General features: G+C 51.3%; 1 long non-coding RNA gene across 1 annotated transcript in view; it reads left to right on the forward strand.

Moving 5' to 3' along the window:
* Nucleotides 1–14,122, forward strand: part of LOC309820305 — a 37,839-nt gene extending 23,717 nt beyond the window's left edge. The window contains exon 3 of the long non-coding RNA XR_014296499.1: nucleotides 13,638–14,122. This is a non-coding gene — a long non-coding RNA (uncharacterized lncRNA). The remainder of the gene's footprint in view (nucleotides 1–13,637) is intronic.
* Nucleotides 14,123–16,707: the final 2,585 nt, after the last annotated feature.

Here is a 16,707-nt window from a genome sequence, read left to right on the forward strand (position 1 = left end):
TGGACCGTCTGGGAAGTCCCTCCCTCACTTCTAGAGGATCACATACACAGTTTCAAGTTTCACAGTTTCACCCCACTGCAAACCAGGGCAGGGATGCACGCGTAGTTGGAGGATAGAAGTGTGTGCATGTGCGTGTGTGAGAGAGAAAGAGAGAGACCTCTACTGGTGAAAGGTGACATTGCCACCTTGCTCTCTTAGACACCATGCCAAGATAAAGCCAAGAGGAGAAAAAGGCGAAATCTAGAAGTTCCTTACGTAAGGAATAGACCAATTTGATTTTCTGGGCTCTGGGCATCTATGGGGAGGGTTGGAGTTGGGAGAATCCTAAGTAACAGGCAGTCAGGAAGAGAAGTGAAAGGCAGAAGCCTGGTGTATTTGTTTCCTGGGACTGTTGCAGTGAAGTATCACAAAAAAGCAGAAATTTATTCTCTCGCAGTTCTGGAGGCTAGAAGTCCAGAATCCAGGTGTCGGCAGGGCCATGCTCCTTCTGAATCTTCTAGAGGAGGATCCTTTCTTGCTTCTTCCAGCCTCTGGTGGCCCCAGGCATTCCTTGGCTTGGGCTGGCAAATCTCCCCATCTCCATCTGTCTTCACATGGCCACCTTCCCCCTGGGTCTGTGTCCTCACATGGTGCTGTCCACTCTGTGTGTGGATCTGGGTCTAAATTTCCCTCTTCTTATAAGGACACTAGTCATATTTGGATTTGACCACTCTAATGACCTCATCATTTTTTGGTTATTTTTTGGGGGGGGGATTTTGACTTTAAGGTGTTTTTGCTATATAGATATTTTCAGAATTCATACAGTGAAACATCAGTATTTTTTTTATGGTTTCCAGATTTTAACTCATTCAGTAAGGCTTTCATCAATCCCAAATAAAGTGAACAGTTTTCCATTCTTATTTTTTGTTTGTTTCCTGTCTCTTCTTTTTTAAATTATTTTTTTAAGTTTAAAAAATTTTTTTATCAGAATATAGTTGCTTTACAATATTGTGTTAGTTTATACTGTACAGAAAAGTGAATCAGCTATATGTATACATATATCTGGATTTCTTTCTCATTTAGCCACCACAGAGCATTGAGTAGAGTTCCCTGTGCTCTACAGTAGGTTCTCATTAGTTATCTATTTTATATATAGTATCAACAGTGTATACATGTCCATCCCAATCTCCCACTTCATCCCACCCACCCACCCCTTTTCCACTTGGTTTTCATCCATTTGTTCTCTACATCTGTCTCTATTTCTGCTTTGTAAATAAGATCGTTTATACCAATTTTTTCAGATTCCACATATATGTGTTAATATATATTTGGTTTTCTCTTTCTGACTTACTTCACTCTGTATGACAGTCTCTAGGTCCATCCATGTCTCTACAAGTGACCCAATTTTGTTCCTTTTTATGACGGAGTAATATTCCATTGTATATGTGTACCATATCTTCTTTATCCATTCCTCTGTTGATGGACATTTAGGTTGCTTCCATGTCCTGGCTATTGTAAATACTGCTGCAATGAACATTGGGGTACATTTCTCTCTTTTTTTTCATACATTTATCTATTTTATTTATTTATTTTTGGCTGCGTTGGGTCTTCGTTCCTGTGCACGGGCTTTCTCTAGCTGCGGTGAGTGGGGGCTACTCTTCATTGTGGTGTGGTGGCTTCTCATTGTGGTGGCTTCTCTTGTTGTGGAACACAGGCTCTAGGTGCATGGGCTTCAGCAGTTGTGGCTCGTGGGCTCAGTAGTTGTGGCTCACGGGCTCTAGAGCACAGGCTCAGTAGCTGTGGTGCATGGGCTTCATTGCTCTGCAGCATGTGGGATCTTCCCGGACCAGGGCTCAAACCCGTGTGCCCTGAGTTGGCAGACAGGTTCTTAACCACTGCGCCACCAGGGAAGCCCACATGTCTCATTTTGAATTATGGTTTTCTCTGGGTTTATGCCCAGTAGTGGGATTGCTGGGTCATCTGATGACTTCATCTTAATGCAATTATATTTGCAAAGACCCTATTTCCAAATAGGTCACATTCCCAGGTACCAGGTGTTAGGATCCCAAGGTATCTTCTGTGGGACACACAATTCTACACATAACACTTGGCTTTGGGACTTACCACCTCCATGGTCAACATACTTTTTTTTTTTTTTTTTTTTAGGTATGCAGGCCTCACTGCTGTGGCCTCTCCCGTTGCGGAGCACAGGCTCCGGACGCACAGGCTCAGCGGCCATGGCTCGTGGGCCCAGCCGCTCCGTGGCATGTGGGATCTTCCTGGAGCGGGGCATGAACCCGTGTCCCCTGCATCCCCAGGCGGACTCTCAACCACTGCGCCACCAGGGAAGCCCCTGGGCAACATACTTTGACCTCTCTGAGCCTCAGTTTCCTCATCTGTAAAAAGAGATTGATAACGTCCATGAGGCTTCAATGACACCACGTGGGAAAAGCAAATAGGATGAAACCCGGCAGTGTATATTCTGAGCACGTGGAGCTTCTGCTGGTGTAGACACTCCCTTTTATCTCTGCTTGCATTCACTAGGCTCTTTTGTGACTTGGAGAGGGTGGAGGAGGGTGGAGTTTGATGAGCACAGGGGCAGCAAGTGGAAAGATGGAGAGATATAGGGTCCAGCAGCACATAGCTGGCCCGCCCAAATTTGGGTAATTTGTAGCAAGTTGAATAAAGGTACTATTTTTGGAAGTGTGGTGAGGTTAAAGGATATTCCTGAGGGAAGACGCAGCACCTAGGCTAGCGACAGTGGGGAGCCCCTACCACCCCCAGATCTGAGGGAGGAAGGGGAGGACCCTGGAGAGAGCTGTATGGGAAGGGCCACCTACCCAGACTTGAGCCTTTGGGAAAGGGACACAGCAACACTGCAGAGAGAAAGCCAGGGAAATATATACCCAGCCCTCTGTTATCCTACCTAACAGAACCCCCAGTTTGCTTGGCCATAAGCTTCATGCCTCCAGGGAGGCCGACCCAAACTTCAGTCCCAGGAGAGAAGCGTGATTTGTCTAAGCATGATCCTGCGTTTTTAATTCGTTCACTGGATCTTTACTGAGTACCTGTTATGTGCCAGGTACTGTTCTGAGCACTTCAGATACAATTCAGAGCCAGTCAAATATCTCTGTCCTCATGAGCTGACTGTCCAGTGGGGGGGGGGGGGGGGGGAGAAAGAGACGTAAAACAGTGAGCATGATAAATTAATATTGGGCATAGATAAGTATGACAAAAACAAGTAGAGCAGGGTAGCTTCAAATGCAGCCTAGTTCATGAATCTGCTCTCTCTCCCTCTTTCTCCCTCTCTCTCTCCCTTACCGCCCCCCACCCCAACCCTAACTGTCACTGTCAACAGCCTCCATTCAACCCCAATGGAACCAGATTTAGGACGGATGTGGCAGAGGAAGGAGAGAATAAACCTGTATTCTGGCTGACCTGTTGCAATGTTGGATCAAACCCTCCCTGAAGTCCACTCTACTTCCGCATTAAATCCAAGCATGGCCCCACTTTACCTTGTAGGCTACTGAGGCAGGAGGAAATTCAGGAGACCCGCAAACTCTGTGGGAAGAAAGATGGTGAGCTGGTGGAACAGACTTCTCTCTGGTACTGCCTCTGATTTGCTGTGTGACATTAGGCAAGTGTCTTGTGATCTCTGAGACCAGTTTCCTCAACGATAAAATGAGATGAGACTATCTCTTTGGGAGGGTTGTTGAGAGATGGATAAGAAAGCATATGTGGGGAGCCTGGTAAAGGATTTAGCACACAGTAGGTGCTCAATAAATGGATGTGTCGTGGTTACTAGGGCTGTTTGCCGGATTCCAGTTCTCCTCCTGCCAGGGACATGATACAGTTGCACTTCCCTGCTGTTACAGATTGGATTCTGTCCCCTCAAATTCATGTGTTGAAGTCCTAACCCCCAGTACCAAAGCAGGTGATTTTATTTGGAAATAAGGTCACTGCGGATGTAATTAATTAAGATGAGGTCATCCCGGAGTAGGGTGGGTCCTTAATTCCCTATAAATTATGTCCTTATAAAAAGGGTACATTCAGATACAGAGACACACGCACACAGGGAAAATGCCACGTGAAGATGGGGGCTATGCAGCCAAAAGCCAAAAAACCACCAAAAGCCAGGAGGGAGGCCTGGAACAGATCTTTCCCTAGAGCCTTCAGAGAGAGCATGGCCCTGCCAGCACCTTGATCTCGAACTTCTGGCCTCTAGAACTGTGAGATAATACATTTCTGTTGTTTGTGTCACTTTGTTGGTGGTACTTCATGATGGCAGCCCCCTAGCAACCTAATACACATGACTTTTGAAGTGAGCCATGGCTCCAGGGGTTGCTATGGCGAAGAAAACATGAACAGAATCGATGTGCCTCACTTCCAGGTGGAATCCTTTTAAAAGCAAGTGTGCAATTCCCTGTCCTCTCCCCGCCTTGGAGACCACCTTGTTCCACCCATCTGCCGTGATGCCTGCATACAGTGGACTCACAGGCTTCCTGCTAACCTGTGTTGGGAATACAGTGTGAGTGATAAATAAGCCTCAGCTGTCTTTTTTTTAACATTAAAAAAATATTTATTTATTTGGCTGTGCCAGGTCTTAGTCGAGGCACGCGGGTTCTTTTTATTTGCATCATGCAGGCTCTTACTTGCGGCATGCGGGCTCCTACTTGCGGCATGCGGGCTCCTACTTGCAGCATGCAGGATCTAGTTCCCTGACCAGGGATCAGACCTGGGCCCCCTGCATTGGGAGCATGGAGTCTTAGCCACTGGACCACCAGGGAAGCCCCAAGCCTTAGTTGTCTTAAGGCCAGTACGATTTTGGGATTTGCTCCAGTTGCTATGGTTGTATAGATTCCTTGAAAATTTAGTGGCTCAAAAATAACGATTTGTTACTGCTCATGGTTTTGCGGGTCAGGAATTTGGGAACAGCTTAGCCAGGCAATTCTGGTTCGGAATCTCTCACAAGGTTGCAGTCTAGCTGTCGGCTGGGGCTGCATCATCTGAAAGCTCGACTGGGGCTGGAGGAGCCACTACCAAGCTGGTCCCCTCTTGGGGCTGTTGGTGGGAGGCCTCAGTTCCCCTCCGCAGCACTGCTTGAGCCTCCTTACAACATGGTAGCTGGCTTCTCCCATAGTGAGTGATCCCAGAGAGAGCAAAGTGGCAGTTGGAGCGTCTTTTATGACTTGGCCCTCAGAACTTCCACTGACCACATGGGTCAGCCCTGACTCAGGGTGTGAGAAACTCCACGAAGGCACGAGTACCAGGACACGAGGCTCAGAGGGCCATCTTGGAGGCTGGCTCCGTAAGGTTGCTGTAACCGCACAACAAGCCCATCCTGCCTGATATAAGACACCATAGCACTGCCTGGCTGGGAGACTCTAGGAGAATTGCTCCTCCTTTCTGAACCTGAGTTTTCCACAGGTTCAGAAAGAGGGAGTTTCTTTTGTCAGCAATGTGGAAAGGGGGACTTCCTAGGAGGTAAACCGAGTCCATTGACTCTCTTACAAATCTGGAGATGCATTCATGGGTGAAAAGGTCTCCTTCTACCCACCTTCTTGTTGCCTGGGTTGAAGATTTGCACCCAGAAATCTTGGCCAGGAGATCCAAAGGTGCTGTAGCATGGGAGCTAAGGTTGTAGAGTCTGGAATGAGATTCACAGGTACCAAATTTTGCTTCTGCCACCTACCAGCTGTGTGACCTTTGGCAAGATGCTGGATCTCTCTGGGCCTCAATTTTCTTACCTGTAAAATGGAGCTAACACTGACACGTACTTCATACAGGAGGTGAGGATTAAAACCTCACCTCAGGGACTTCCCTGGTGGTCCAGTGGTTAAGACTTCGCCTTCCAATGCAGGGGTGCGAGTTTGATCTCTGGTCGGGGAGCTAAGATCCCACATGCCTCATGGCCAAAAAATGAAAACATAAAACAGAAGCAATATTGTAACAAATTCAATAAAGACTTTAAAAATGGTCCACATCAAAAAATCCTTAAAAAAACCAAACAAACAAACTCACCTCATCACAGACCGAAGGACCTAGCATGGTCCTTACCCATAGGAAGCATGTACTAACGTTGGCTGTTATTACCATGACTAAAATAGCCACTGAGAGGACTAATCCCTGTTGAGCACCTCCTATGGGGGCCCCAGACTCACTGAACCTCAGAGCTGAAAGAGATTCTAAGGATCCTTGAATTCAACCTCTCTTATCCCAGGTGGGGAACTGAGGCCTCGAGAAGGGCAGAGAATTCTTTGCTTGGGTAACAGCCGACTTCCTGACCTTCATTTCCAGGGACTGCACTGCTGTGCTGCCTCTGGGCATGACATTTGGGCTGTGGAATGGGTGGGGGGTTGGTTAGGAGGGGTGAAACTGGCCAGCCAGGTGTGAGCAAAAACCTGGGGCTGGAAGAGCTTGAGGAATTTGGGGAAGAGATTGGGACTAGATGTCAGAAGACAGAGTACACTTCGATTCTTGATGACAAGTTCAAATGCTGGATCAAACCATTCCTGAAGTCCACCCTACTTCTGAATAAAATGCAAACCAAGCCCAACTTTGCCTCTTGAGCCACAGAGGCTGGAGGATATTCAGGGAACCCACAGACTTGGTGGGAAGAAATAGGGAGAGCTGGGAGACTGGGCTTCTCCCCTGGTGCTGCCAAGACTTGTTATTTATCAAGTTGGACCATCTGGACTGAAATTTTGGCAGCTGGGAGCCATCAAAGGTGGTGGAGCAGAGAAGCGACTCCCTTAAAACTCCCAGTGGTTGCACTCTTCTTTCCCCGGCTGGCTTGGAGAAGGCCTTGGGCTGCAGCCGGCCGGCTGGGATCCCCCAATCCTCCTGTGTCCCCCTGCTCAGACCTGCTGCTGGGCTATCATCACTGCAGGAGAGCCTGGGAACCAGAGACGAGAATGACCCATGATTGTCGCAGAGGCCTCTGCTCTAATTTCCCCCGAATAGATTTTGAGCGGCTAATGCGGCCCCCACTGGGCAGAAGATGGAGCGCCCGGCAGGGCCTCCAAGAGTAGAGAGGTTTGAGACCTATCCACTACCAGGGCCTTAACCCTCACCTGCTCACTCGCTGCCCTGGGTCCCAGGAAACTTCCAGTCTTGGGGGCTCTGAAGGGTGAGGGTGCGTCAGGAGCCCTGCTCTATGGATCCGGCCAGACTGCTGTGGGTCGGCCAGGCCCTGCAGTGGGACATTAGGGTTGGGTTTAGGATTTAGTGTCAGGACTGCAAGGAGTCCAGCCTCTTCCAAGGATGCATATGGAAATTGAGACTCAGAGTGGGGTAGAATCTAGCATCCCAGCCTGGACTGGGGCTCAGCCTGGTTTAGACTAATCTTTTTTTTTTTTTTGGCTGCGTTGGGACTGCGTTGCTGCACGGGGGCTCTCTCTAGTTGTGGCGAGCGGGGGCTACTCTTCCTTGCGGTGCGCAGGCTTCTCATTGAAGTGGCTTCTCTTGTTGAGGAGCACGGGCTCTAGGCGCGTGGCTTTCAGTAGTTGCAGCACGCAGGCTCAGTAGTTGTGGCACACGGGCTTAGTTGCTCTGCGGCATGTGGGATCTTCCCAGGCCAGGGCTCAAACCCGTGTCCCCTGCATTGGCAGGCAGATTCTTAACCACTGCGCCACCAGGGAAGCCCTAGACTAATCTTAAAGGGGGCACCAAGCCAGTGTTTGTTGAATGAATAAAGGAATCCCCAGGGACATCTACAAGGCCAGCAGGGGTGGAATCCAGACACGGTGACAATCACCGTAGTTCTCCTTGCATATTTAGTGGATGTGGTCATGACCTTTCTCCCCCTAGGTGTCCAGAAACTCAGTGGGGGCACCACGGATATGTGGTTTCTCTCCCAGACCCCCCACCCCAGTCCTGGCAGGTGGGAGATGGTGGAGACAGCTGTGGGTGTTGGGAGGGAACACTGGGTGGCTCTGGCTGGAGCTTTCGATGTGTGGAGCAGAAGCCAGGACAAGGGTGAGACAGCTTGGGGGTGCAGCCAGGAGATGCTTGGAAGATGGGGGGGTGCCATCCTTGGGCTCAGGGTAGGGGTTTGGTCAAGAAGGCGGTGCCAGGGTCTGGCCGGGGCCATGTAGGAGGTGAGGATCATTTGGTCTTCCCAGAGCGCCTCAAAGGTCTTCTTTTCAGATTCTTTCCATATGGGGTTGTGGGCGTGACAGTAACAAATACTCAGGAGGGCTGAAATATTCCTCCAACATGTCAGGCCTGGTCCTGCCTCAGGGCCTTTGCATATGCTGTGCCCTCTGCCCAGATATCCACATGGCTGGCTCCATCTCAACTTTCAACTCTCTTGGCTCAAATATCACCTCCTCCCAGAGGCCCTCCCTGATTTCCCTGGCTTAAATAGCACCCCTGGGTTTCTCGACCCCACCATTCTATTTATGTTGGCTCTGACCTCATCAGAGTCTGAAATTTTCTTGTTTGTTTATCTGCCAATGCATTTCTTAGCTGTCTCTCTCACTGAACTGTGCGAGGGCTGGGAGTGGGACTGTCTTGGTCATCCTGTCACCGTGCCTAGAATACTACCTGGTACGTAGTGGGTGCTCAGTTCGTACCTGTCAGTGGATGGGCAAGTCCCGCCTCTGGTGTGCCTTGAATTATTAATTCAAAATAAATCATGTCATGACCTTGTGAAGAGCATAATTACATGCACCGGATTGTATGTGGCATGCAGCAGAAGCATCTACTCATGATTAACATTCTCTGTTAAAATAAACCAGTGCTTTGGGTATTTCTTTAGTTTTTGCTTTCTTCTGGGGCCTTGGCAGCTAGAAGTGGCCTGGGTCTCATTTGCCTCTGAGATGCCTTGAGTGTTGGGCCTCAAAGAAGAACCTCATGGGATTGGATGATTGGCAGGGGAGTTACCCGAAGGGCCCGACCACGGGCCACAAGCACTGTTGGGTGCCAGGCACATAATGGCGAAAATGACAGACCCACTTGTTCCTGTAACAGACAGGTTGAGGGCTCTGACTGGGTGCTGGGGACACAGCAGGACTTAGATGGACCCAGCCCCACCTTTACACGGCTCACTGTGACCAGGCAGTGACAGCAAAGCACGCTCCCAGCTGTTAAGGGGGAGGCACGGGCATTGTGGGAACCCAGAAGGGCTTCCAGGTGGAGGTAGCTTCCAGGCTGTAGTTGGATGGAGGCTGCAGGGAAGCGTGTTCTAGGCAAGGGGAACAGCAGCTCTGCATGGATGCCAGACATTCAGACTCTAGTCCAGCCCCCTCCCTGCAGGACCAGCTGCCACCCTGGGCATCTCCCTGGATGTCCCCCAGTGCCTCCCTCCTCAGGGGCCAATTTGGTCTCAGCGTCTTCCCTGCAAACCTGCCCCTCCTCTTGGGTCCTTATCTCTGAGGTAGCCGCACCATGCCCCCATCCCCAAGTTGGAGACCCAGATGTCAGCCTCCTGCCCTGCCTCACTTTCACTCCCACCACAGCCTGTGAGTCCCTAGGTTCTGCCTGCTCTCCCTCCAAAGCCTCTCTTCCATCTATCCTCTCCTTTCTGCCCCATGGCTGTGCCTTGACTGTAGCCCCCCACTCCCACCTACTCCCTGGTCCCCCAGCACCCCTCATGTACCCTCCAATTGCCGGAAGGAGCCATAGTTTCCCCACCCCACATGCCTTTGCTGCACCCAGTATCCCTTATTTTAGCTCCTCCCATCTCATCCTTCAGGTTTTTTGCTCAGAGTCACCTCCTCCAGGAAGTCTTCCAGGATGCCCCCCGCCACTGGGTCAGGTCCCCTCACCCTGAGCACCTCCCAAATAACTCCCATCACCCTGTTTTTCAGCCTGCCCAAATCCTTCCACAAGGGTAAACTTAAAAAAAATATCTATTTTGTGCTCTTCTGTGTCCCCAGCGCCCAGCACAGGCTCAGACACACAGTAGGTGCTCAGTAAATATTTATTGAAGGAAGAAGTACCCGAGTGACAGCACGGAGTCAGACTCCCCACCTCAAGCCTCTCCCTGGCCCCTTGCAGCAACTCGGTTCCACTGAACCAGCATTTCTGTGTCCCTACTGCGCACAAGGCAGACTCCGAGGGGAAACTAGAGGGACGACCTGTGTGTGATGGCAGAACACAAGACCTGGGAAGTACCTTAAAGAGAGAAAACCTCTGTGACTTGGAGGGTGGGTGGGTGGATCTGAGGACCCCACCTAAAGAGACATCCTTTCCTTAGAGCGCTTCTGTCTGGTTCGAACCCAGGACCAGGGCCCCAAAACAACAGGATTATATTGTGCCCTTTTCCTTAAAGTAAGAAACAAAATTCTGATGTGAATCGCCTCCCTCTAATTCCCAGGGCAGCAGTACACTTTTTTTTCCTGTTATTAAATCGTTTGCAATGACCGAGGTGCCTCCCACGAACGGCGCCGTGACTAATTCTGCCCCCTTTTGGGGCTTCTGCATCCCACCTCCGACTGCCCCCATTGTGAGTGGATCCTGGGCGGGGGCGGGGTAGGGGGTTCCCTGCCCAGGGACACGGGCACATGTGTCATCAAAGAAAATAAAAACCTGAGGCTGGGACAAAAGCGGCTGCAGGATCTTTAGGGGTGAGTTTTTCCTCGAAGTAAATGAGCCTTTGGCCTCTGCCTTCTTGTGCTCCAAGCCCAGAGCTTATCATCGATTTATTCATTTCATCCTCACACAGGTCTGTGATGTTGGCATTACCATTATCCCCATTTGATAGATGGGGAGACAAGGCCCAGTGAGGGAAAGTGACTTGCCCAAGGTCACACAGCATGAGCCTGGCAGAGCTGGGATTCGAACACAGGCAGGGTGGCTGGCTCTTTTTTTTAATTTTTTTTTTTTTTTTGTACTGGCTGGCTCTTAAACACCAGGCTGGGTGCTGGGCCCTGGCAGTTCCCTTCCCTCTCACAACCCTCCTGGGCTTTCCCTTGGGCTCCCAGGGCAAAGTCAAGGCTCCGAATGCTGGAGCTTTCTGAGCCGACCTCTGTACCTTCCATTCTGTTCACCAGCCGCCCTTGGCCTTCTCCATTCCCTCCCGCTAGGCTCGTCAGCTCCCGACTTTTGCCCATGCTGCAGCCCCGCATCTTCCAGGAAACCCACTCCAATCTCTCCTGTCTCCTCTTTGATTCTCACAGATACCAGGCACCAACCTGCCTCAGGGCTTTTGCACTTGCCATTTCCGCTTCCTGAAACACCCTCCCCTACTTCTCTATATGGTGCTTTGCTCGTAGGTCCCCTCCTCAGAGAAGCCTTCCCTAGCCCCCCACTATGCTCCCTTCCATCAATGTTTTGCTGTTTTTCCCCCATGTTTACTATCCACCATCATGCCCACGGGTCCAGGGGCCACGCTTAGTATTGGCCGTTGCTGAGTATTCGGTTTTCAATGCCTGAGCCAAACTTTCCAACCCTCAGCATCAAGGCCTGTGATTTTTTTTTTTTAAATAAGAAAAATTTTTTTTTTCAATTTATTTTGTCTGTGCCAGGTCTTAGTTGTGGCACGCGGACTTCTTAGTTGCGGCACGTGGACTTCTTAGTTGCAGCATGCGGACTCTTAGTTGCGGCATGCATTTGGGATCCAGTTCCCCAACCAGGGATCGAACCCGGGCCCCCTGCATTGGGAGTGGAGAGTCCTACCCACTGGACCACCGGGGAAGTCCCTCAAGGCCTGTGATTGATTCCCAGTTGACAGATGGGGAAACTGAGATCCCCCCCAATGCCAGGACTTTGCCCAGATCCTCTATTCTGACCCCTCTGGGCCATGACCCCCAGGGGGCGGGTGTGGTAGTCAGAATCCTGGTTCCCCTGGAACCTGTGACTATGATACCTTCCATGGCAAAAGGGACTCTGCAGATGGGATTAAGTTAAGGACCCTGAGATGGGGGATGATTCTGGATTATCCGAGTGACCCAGCGTCATCCCAAGGGTCTTTATAAAAGGGAGGCAGAGCGTTAGAGCCAGAGAAGGAGACGTGACAACAGAAGCAGAGGCTGGAGTGAAGCTTTTTGAAGATGGAGGGCGGGGCCACGAACCAAAAAATGCGAGTGCCTCTAGAAGCTGGAAAAGACGGGAAAGCACCATATAGAGAAGTAGGGGAGGGTGTTTCAGGAAGCGGAAATGGCAAGTGCAAAAGCCCTGAGGCAGGTTGGTGCCTGGTATCTGTGAGAATCAAAGAGGAGACAGGAGAGATTGGAGTGGGTTTCCTGGAAGATGTGGCGCTGCAGCATGGGCAAAAAAAGGCTTCCTGGAGCCTCCGGAAGGATCAGCTCTGCCCATGCCTTGATTTTCGCCCAGTGAGACCCATGCGGGACATCTGACTTCCAGAACTGTCAGGCAATAAATTTGTGCGGCTTTGCTAAGTGCTTCACTAAGTTTGTGGTCATCGGTTACACCAGCCCAGGAGACGCATACATCAGGCAGCTCCAAACAGCCTCTCCATGGATACAAGCCCTTTTGCTTGGTAACATCCCTGAAGGCTCGCAGCTTTTATTTTGACACGTCTCAGTGTAAAAGTCGTGTGTGTGTGTGTGTGTGTGTGTGTGTGTGTGTGTGTGTGTGTGTGTGTGGAAGGGCAGTGGGTGCTGGTCACCTGATCTGCTCTGATCCCAACCCTCTGGGATGGTGGAGAGCCTCAGAGACAGAAACAACCTCAGCCAGGCTTGGCTACGTGTCCTGTGATGCGGCTAATGTGGACTTTGAGTCCAGCCACCTACAGCCTTCAGAAGACCTGGCGGGACAGACACCTCCTGCTCCAAGCAACGGTCTCTGATTACTCAGGTTACTCTGGGTGCAGCCAACAGCACTCATCACCCTGGGACTGGAGCTGCCTGGTCATGTGACCATCTGTGAGCCCCGGGAGGGCTGAGCGCACCTGCCGTGTCCCCAGCGCCCCACGCACAAACCATCACATAGTAGGAGCTCAGTCAATATTTTGGTCTGAATTAAACAACATACCTAAGATGGATTATTATTACAGAAAAGGCCCAGAATGGAGAGGGGAGGCTCCCGAGGCCATCTGGGGATTTGCCTTGGGATGACGTTGGAATGGTGGCTAGGGTCCTCCCTCTGGATACCCTGACTAGCCTCTGAGGCTCTCCTCTCCTCTCAGCTTCTGGAGAGGACCCCTGTACTAGGAGCTCGCCTCCCGACGGCTAGGTGACTTTCGGCAAGCACCTTCCACCCTCTGAGCAGCTCCCAGATCCTACATTCCACCACGGAGGGAACCTAAAGGTCTGATTACTGACAAGGCACAGAGACAGCAAGTGGATTCCTCAAGGTCACACAGCAAGGCAAAGAGAGAGGGGCCCCTGGCTACCAGGTGGTCTCTGCTTCCCACTTCCCACTTCAACTTTGGGATCGTACCAACCCCTTCCCCAGCCTCCCTTCTTTCTCTGGGCCTGAGGAGGGAGTGCTGAAGGTAGTCACCCTGGCACGGGTTAATGGACGTCTGGCAGCCAGACCATTACAAAGACAGTCCCGATGAATTTGTATTTGTGAATATCTCAATGCGGCTGCCCTGGCCAAGCCAGCCCGCCTAGGGCCCCGCCCGTCTTTGTCAACATCTCAAAGCGCCAGGCGAGAATCCCCTTCAATGCAAACCTCCGCCGAACACTTGGCAAATCTCTTTTATTTTTCCCTCTCTTTATTCTCACCCTCCTTTTCCCTCCTCTCAGCTCAGGGAAGAAGCGATGAAGGGCAGAGGAGGCCAAGGAAAGATGAACAAAGCCACCGCGTTCCAGGCCGGCCGGGCAGAATGGGAGATTTTCAGGCGGATTGTGGAATTCAGCGGGTTGAATGGAGGCCGCTTCGAGCGAGGATTCTAGCAGCTCAGATCACAAAGGCAGCCGAGCGGGGCCTCCTCGGCAAAGCTGCCAACACCTGCTCCCTTTTCAGCGCCACAATAGGGAAGTTAAGCTTCAGCCACGGCCTCCTGCATCCCGAAGGGACCTAGCCCGTGGGGCTCAGCTGCCCTGGGAGCTGCAGGGACGTGAGGAGGACAGCAGAGGGGTCTCTCGACGGCTCCCTGGCCCCCACCCACTTGGTGCCAGGAGCACCCGCAGTTGTGACAACCACAGATGTATCTGTGATAACGCCCGGTTGATCTCGGGCGGCCTCGGCCTACAGCAGCTTGAAGCAGGGTTTTGGTTTCTGGCCGGTGACAGGTCACAGCGGTGAGAGCACCGAATCCTAGCCACTAGACCAGTGGTCGGTGACGAGGCCCTGGCGCTATGGCTTTGCAGAAGAAGAATTCCCACAAAGATGGAAAGTAGTGAAACAAGTAAAGTATTTATTAAAGGAAAAGAAGAGTGCAGTACGTGTGGCTAGACACACGGGCGGGCTCAGAGAGAGAGTCGCACCCTCTTGGTAGTTTGAATCACTTTTATGAGGCGTTTCTTCCAGGTTTCCTTTGGCCAATCATTTTGATTTGCCTGGTTCAGAGTCCGTATTTGGTATATCTCAGGATTTTCCCACGTGTGAGCGCGCATCTCTTAGCCAAGATGGATTCTACCGAAGAGGCCTATGGGTAGTGAGCATTAGTTACCATCACTTAGCATCACTCCCCTTTTGACCTCCCAGGAGCCTTTCTGTGCATGTGTAGTCGGGATGTCTCCTGACTTCAAGAATGAGGAATATATGGTCTCTTATCTTCTATCTGGGCAGGGCCCAGCCTCCTCTCTCAATTGTCCTGTTATTCCCGTCTGAGTATCAGTCCACAAGGAACGAACTCAAACCATTTGCCCTGGGGGCCCATCTGTCTCCTGCCTCACAGTGTCCCCTGGGTGCAGGATTGCCCCCAGATGAAAACCACTGCTTTCCATTATTTTTTTTTTCACATCTTTATTGGAGTATAAGTGCTTTACAATGGTGTGTTAGTTTCTGCTGTACAACAAAGTGAATCAGCTCTATGTATACATATATCCCCACATCCCCTTCCTCTTGAGCCTCCCTCCCACCCTCCCTATCCCATCCCTCTAGGTCGTCACAAAGCACCGAGCTGATCTCCCTGTGCTGTGCAGCAACTTCCCACTAGCCATCCATTTTGCATTTGGTAGCGTGTATATGTCAGTGCGCCCCCCTGCGGCCTCTAGTCTGTTCTCTTCGTCGGCGTCTTTATTCCTGCCTCGCCACTAGGTTCATCAGTACTATTATTATTATTTTAATTTTTTTTTTTTTTTTTTTGGCTGTGCGGCTCGCAGAATCTTAGTTCCCCGACCAGGGATCGAACCCATGCCCCCAGCGATGGAAGCACGGAGTCCTAACTACTGGACCGCCAGGGAGGTCCCTGCTTTCCATTATTATTAATTCTTAGAAGTGACTTGGTTAGGCCAAAGCACGTGCCCATGGTTTGAAAACACTGACAGATGTTGTCCACTGGTCCTCTGAATTTTATGGCAGTATTGTCAAGTTGTATCTATGACCCTCCCTGTAGCTGGACACATCATGACCTATGAGACCAGACACTTCCCGGCCCAAGGTGAGACTGCAGGAGGGACTTCCCATTGGAGCTCTGACCCCTTCTTGGCTGGAACTTCACTCCCCACCCCTGCCACCAGCCTCTGCAGAAGGGGAGCCCCCACCCCTCCCTTACCCTGGGGGTGGATGGAAAATTCCCACCTGCTGTGACCTGGACTGAGGAGCTGGCCCTTCCTTTGATGGAGGAATAATGCAATCAGCTTCCAGCTGAGGCTCTGAGGGGGGATCCTGTCTGGTCCCTGGTTGGGGAAGGAGGGACCAAAGCAAGGAGAGTGAGGGCTCCAGGCCTGCGGGATGGTGAGCTTCAGGGCAGAGACAGGGGCTGTTTGAGGGCCTGATGTCTCGAGATCCATGGGGTCCCTAGCACCTCTTGCCCCAATGCATGCATGCATTCATTCATTATCTACCTCCCCCCTCAGTGCCCTGACCTGAGTGCTGGGGACACAGCAGTGACAAAGACAGACCCTGCCCTGTCCTCCTAGAGCTCACAGTCCAGAGATGGACACGTGACTGGGTAGTCGCCACTGGGTGAAGAGAGCTCTGATGGGAAGCATGCAGGCAGCTGAAAGAGCCCGGGGAAGCCCCTGAGCCGGCCTGGAGGTCGGGGTGACTTCTAAGCTGAGTCTCAAAGGGTCCAGGGAGTTTAGTTGGGTGAAGATGGAGAGTGAGTAGCCGGATCAGATTTTAGGAGCCTTTTTGGGGAGGATGGATGGGAAGGCTTGGGATTGGAGGCAGGGAGACCAGGGAGGAGCAGAGGTTGGGATTCAGGCAGACAGGGGAAGGGCTGTGATGGGCAGTGGGGACAAGCAAACCGAGGGGTGCCCCTGAGATGGGGACAGGTTTGGGGGCAACATCCAGAGCTGCCCAGATCCCCCTGGGTTTGATGCTTTGACAGGGGTCCCTCCAGGCTTGGGTGCCAGGATTGGTGGAGTGACGGCTGTAAACAGCCGTGGAGAGCCATGCAAATGCGTCTAGAGCGGGCCGACAGCCCGAGTGACGAGTGACGGGCCGTTATTAGCTCGAGAGCGCGTGGGTTTAAAATAGCATCGTGGCAGCAACAAAAGCAATTTGCCTCCTGAATTTTCATTCTGAGTGGATGAGCTGCTTTTAATCAAGCAAGGCGTCCCAAAATGCTCTTAATTACCTCAAGTCAAGGGCTCGGCAGTAATTTCGATGTCGACTTTTGGGTGGGCGTGATTAGGTTTTCATCAAAGAGGTTGCAGGGAAGATGAGAAGGATGTTAGGGTGAAGTCGGACCCGAGCTGCCCT

The sequence above is a fragment of the Grampus griseus genome, assembly GCF_964374135.1.
Source record: "Grampus griseus genome assembly, chromosome: 3".
Taxonomy (NCBI): Eukaryota; Metazoa; Chordata; class Mammalia; order Artiodactyla; family Delphinidae; genus Grampus; species Grampus griseus.